The sequence below is a fragment of the Xenia sp. Carnegie-2017 genome, unplaced genomic scaffold (genome assembly GCF_021976095.1).
Source record: "Xenia sp. Carnegie-2017 unplaced genomic scaffold, XeniaSp_v1 HiC_scaffold_6, whole genome shotgun sequence".
NCBI classification, from domain to species: Eukaryota; Metazoa; Cnidaria; class Anthozoa; order Malacalcyonacea; family Xeniidae; genus Xenia; species Xenia sp. Carnegie-2017.
In genome coordinates, this window is record NW_025813526.1 from 12,967,043 (window position 1) to 12,972,714 (window position 5,672).

The 5,672-nt window shown below is 32.2% G+C and overlaps 1 long non-coding RNA gene across 1 annotated transcript; it reads left to right on the plus strand.

Moving 5' to 3' along the window:
• The first annotated feature begins 438 nt into the window (after nt 1–438).
• Nucleotides 439–2,525, plus strand: LOC124458209. Its single transcript, XR_006953076.1, has 2 exons — nt 439–509; nt 2,021–2,525. It is a non-coding gene; the product is annotated as an uncharacterized LOC124458209 (long non-coding RNA).
• Nucleotides 2,526–5,672: the final 3,147 nt, after the last annotated feature.

A 5,672-nucleotide genomic window follows, 5' to 3' on the forward strand; every position in this document is an offset into this window, starting at 1 on the left:
ATATTTTCCCCAGTCTAGACTTTAAAAGTTAAACGAATTTGGAAAGGATGTATGTGCACTTTAACAGATATCTCAATCATGCATTTTTAAACGGCATACCTGAATGTTTGCTAATATAAATTTCCGTGATTGCTTTTGTACAAAATGTATAAAGTATGGAAGACTAGAGTGTTGAGAAATTGTAAAATGTTTTGAAAAACGACAATAGATCTAATACTGCATTCTCACTTTGCTGTAAATATTGATAATACTACTTATATGACATTAAATTTATTACTAGTCAGTTCAGTGCCCTTATAAGTAGATGACCTAAAGCTATAATATGTAAATAACTTCAATGATAATAGATACACGTAGTACAAAAATGCTAAATGCAATCGCAGTACTCTTTATTCCTTATGTTGCATATTAAAGAAGCTTTGTTCGAAGAAAATGTGTTAAATTTTTTTAGCTATTACAGGACAATTTTTGGTATATTTGCTGGTGTTGAAGTGCCACCATTCCACAAGGTATGTAAAACCATGTTATGTTTTGCTTCAAGCTTTCTTGTCTTTGTATTTTCGTCTCAACCTGAAAAATGTTTACATACTTTACCATCTTAAATGCTGTCATGTGAGACATCGAATCACACGAAACATAAAGGTATGTTTTAACGGTCATATTAAGTACATAATGTGGATAACTGTGTGTATCAAAGCTAGCAAACTCCTATCACAGTTAGCAAACTCCTTAAAGTAGCAAGTCACAATTATGAAACTAAATACGATATCGATATTGTACTTACGAATAGCTAATGTTGTGTTACATCTTTAGAATACAATTACGTTAATTAAATGTCTTTATGCTGATCTTGTTTTTTTAGTTGACAAACCAAATCTTTATAAATCAAATTATAAAAGGGTTGCATGAAGCTTGTATATATCACTAGTTAACTTGCTCTTAATGCATAATAAGTTTTTAATAAATGTAATAAATCAAAATTAACATAATTTAAGTCATTAAAACTATTCAACAATATAGCACTTTCGCTGCTCGGAGCAATACAAGTTGACTTATACTGTAGAGATTTGTCGTCTCAAATTTCCATCGTCTTTATCGATGTACGGGCAGTGTTTTCATTAGATATACAACGTAATAAATCATGCATGTAATAAAATATAATATAAAATGACTTGCATTTTAGAGATGTTCTTCTCAGACTTATTTACCATACTACACTTTGTTTGTTTAATTAATATTCAAAATATCGAAATATGCTTATCTTCATTCCAACAAGCATTATATATGAAAAACTTAAGATGTTTTGCAATTGTTTAAAAAGCACTCAAGCCTAACTTGGTTTTAAACTTGTTAGCTAATAAAAATACAACCGATGTAATATGGCATCGTACTCTAGTGAAAGTTGTATAAGTATCAATAAAGTCAATAATGGAAGCCTGGACGTACTGAAAATAGTGACGTTATGCGGCGTATTTATTGAGTTATTGAATCATTACGTTTGAAGAATACAATTGGCACCGCAATATATAAGTATTGGAGAGCTAAAAATATGTCTTTATTTAAGAATGCTGTTTACACAAACGCGTCTATATCACAAAGGTCAACCTTTGGAAATTTATAATGATTTTCGTTTGCAGTCAACAAGTTCATTTGCTGCAGTACAATGCAAGACTTTGGGGATTTGGGTTTGTGATAAACAAAGAGCATTAACACCCTCACCTGCATGCATAAATCACATAGTTGTAGTACATTAAACACTTTGAAGTTTTCGACATGATGCTGAGATTATTAGTACATTCATTTACTTTATAGCTATAAAAAACGGCATAAATCCATTGAGAAAAATCACTGTTATAATCACAGCTTTTGGTTTGACATAATTACTTGATAAATATTCAACACTAAATCTGAAAATTGCATTTATATCCTGTGTTATGATTAAAATAAGATCTCTCTACACGTTCATATTATACCATCAAATTTTTTCAATAAAACTGTCTTTGTCTTCACATAAATATAGAGACTCTTCTTACACGATGAAGAACCTGTTGATTGTTGTATTGCTTTTGATTACTTGTGTCTTTATGCCCAAACATGGACAAGCAGTGAATGAGCGTGATATCTCCTTCCAGATAGTTTCTGAAAATGCCTTACGTCTATTATTTCAAAGAGGGGTTGCAGGAAGAAGTTTAAATGGTGGCGTGAGAAAAAAACGTGAAACAGAAGAAATGCCACTAGGACGACGACCTCCTATGGGAAAAAAACGTTGATCCACATTTGCATGTTGAGACTGCTATCACTGATAAGTTCATTAATGTATCTATTTAAACATATGTCTCTTTGTGTAAGGCTTCGTTATCTTTTTGAGTCTACTTTTGATATTATCCATTTAACATGAATAACTACAGCAATATAAAACAATTTGATTAACTACAGGCATAAGTATTTTAGACATGAATACCATCATGTATCGTTATATTCCAGTTTTAATTCATCGTGTACTCATATTAAACAAATGTTCTTAAGTTTTGTGTCTAATTTTTTTATCTATGAATATTCATTCATGTATGAGGTCATTGAATTAGCCGAAATTTTAACAACAATATGATTGTTTGTGTGATGATTACAGTTATATGTACAACTAATAGTTAATAGTTATGTTCGCATTGGTAAAATCAATTCAAGAAGTCGAACAGTTGAAACTTTCCCATGAAACTTTTCCTGCTTCCCCATTAAGATATTTTTATAATCCGTTGTGAAATTTGCATTTTTTACGAAACGTTATTGAGTGCAGCTTTCCTTTTTCGGATATCTCAGATATTTGATATTTCCAGCTATGTACTTCAAAAATGAAGAATAAAAATTAATCGAATTCAGTTATTTATCTTGTTTACTTAAACTACACATCAATGTGAAGATTTCTGTTTTGAAATTAATAATTAAAAACAAGTTGACAATAACTAATTTATAAGCCAAAGCACTTTGGCCTGTTGTTGTGTTGATGATGAAAGAACGTGTCATAAAAACATATAAATCATTCGATTCATGTGACATGAAAGCTGAGAACGTGTTTATATTTGTATATTAATATATATTTGTATCTTTATTTAAAGTATATCAAACAAAGTCCGTCGGCTAACTGCATGCTGTGTTGTTAGTCGCAAAGTTTAAACCGATGCATATGAACCAAATATCACGTGATCATTGTTATTGAATAAATTGTGGTGTATAATATTCACTTCATGACACATCCAAACAACATTTTATTCTTTTGTCAATAATTTCGAGCAAAACCGTTCCTCTCAAAAACTGTGTTTGCCTCCAAGACTACCTCATAACTATAGGAAGATGCTATTTTTTGTGCAAATAACTCGTTGCATAAAACGAGTGGGAAATTAGTTAGACTTAAGCTCTCCGCTGTTTTTTTCTCTTAGTTTTATGCAACGTTTCATTTTTAAAAATGTTCTGTGAAAAGTAAAATAATTATAAAAACCCAGAAATTATCAATGTCCCTTGGCACGAAAGTCAATAAAGCTTTTGTAAATCATCTATGAACAATTTTAATTTCTCTAATCGGGCCTTAATCTTGTCATGAAAGATGTCGTGTAGGTCTTTCGTTGCTGTAGCATTTGCATTAACTTGTTCTTCTGTAGTTGCATCTGTTTCATTCAAGTTTTTGCTCTTTTTGACGTTTTTTCCCGCTATTTGTTATTTAAATCCGATGATGTACCGAGATATAGCTGACACCTTCCGATTACGAGCACACGGAGGACGAGTAACAATTATAAATTCAATATTCAGCTTTATCGTCATAAACGCTTTGATATGATTTCGATATGTTTACGAGGGTATTTGTTGACTATAACACCTCAACATAAATGTTCTGGACATGTCAGGAGTATATTGTTTACTAACGCAAACTAAGAAAAGCAACCACAGTCCCACACGCAACGTTTGGTATTATTGATAGTAGATTTCAACTAGATCTCAACGTAAAGAAAATGAGCTTAGAATTAGATAGTTCCGGCGGGGGGTTAAGGAATGAGTGCGAGCGTAAATTCACAAAAAAGTAGAAAATTTCGGAAGAGCGTCCGTTTCGACCTCGGTGAAGATATTTATCAACCATTTTTTAAACCTAACAAAGCTTGTTTATGTCGATTCCCAATACAACCACCAGTCCTTACCCTTTTAACAACTTCCAACATCAACCAACAAACGTCTTACAGTTCTTTCATCAAATGAGCACGTTTATAATGGTGAATCATGATTTACAAAAATGTCCCGAAATAAAGTAACTCTCGATGATACAACTCATCGAATGGAACATTAAGACAAATCAATTGCAACATTAAATAAATTACTATAAAAAATAGCTTAATTGTAGCTATTGCCAGACTACTTTTTTGTGTTGTTCAAACTTTAAACACCAGAAAAACCTACTTAACGTTATCTGCATAATGATTTCTTTACGCGTATAATACAGTGTGCGTTTTTTGCTGCTATGTCAATGTTAAAAAAATATCATTCCTTTTTGTTAGAAATGTTTTATTCTTGTAGTGATTAATCAAGAAATATTAGATTTTCGAAAAAATGTTCGCTTACATTTTCAATAATGCACTTACTCCTAACATTTTTATAAACTTCAAAGAATTTATCTTTGGAGATTAAACCGATGTCACTTTAGAACATTTAGTATATAAACGTGTTATACATTAGAAAATATTTTGTTGTAATGATCATTGAAGAAAATCAAAACACATATTATGCAATTTTGAGTTCAATTGGGCGTGTTGGATCATGAACTCAAACTTATAACTACTCAAATAAAAATAAAGTTTGCTTTTATCTGTGCTACTAATTGACAGTGGCGTAGCTAGGAAAAATAGTCACTCCCGCCAATCCATCTCGCGCCGGAGGCGCGACCTCACTAGGGGGGGTCCGGGGGCATGCTCCCCCGGAAAATTTTGAAATCCAGAGCCTGGGAAACAGCATTTCCTGCGATTTCGAGGGCGAATTATTTGTTGTACAATAATTTATAAAAACCCATTTTTGTTAGCTGCATTCTTAATGTGGCAACGTTGAAACTGCAACTAGTTAAAAAGGTACTAAAGGTGGCTCAGAGAAACGTTACGTAGGAGACAATTGTCCCCTAAAACATAATTTACTCATCACTGCCCCTGCATAAACAGAAGAAATTTGTATTAGCACAAAAAATAATATAGTATACGACACTTCTAAAGTGCATAGAGAGAGATTTTTCTTAGCATTCTACTTGTTAGTTTAAACTTGTTTAGATTGGGGCAAGTAGACAGGGATGGCTTTATTCTTTAAAGTTATGCTTAATTTTCTCAATGAAGTACCATGTATTATACGAACAAATATCAAAACACATACTATACTCATCATTTATAAAGAAAGGCCAGCCTCCTGGGTTTTCTACAAATTTTCAACCACCTCGTTATGCAACACCTCTGATTCCTCTTTCTTTTCAATGATATCTTTGTGAATAGATATTCTACACAAAGAGCTAAGCCGACCTTGACCCATTCTATTTCTTAAATAGCTTTTACCCTTTTAAGCAAGAAAACGACCTCTCTACTGAAGCACTTGCCACTGCCAACACACCATTCAATTTTAACAAATTTACCACTTGACCTAAACTCGACTGGAGA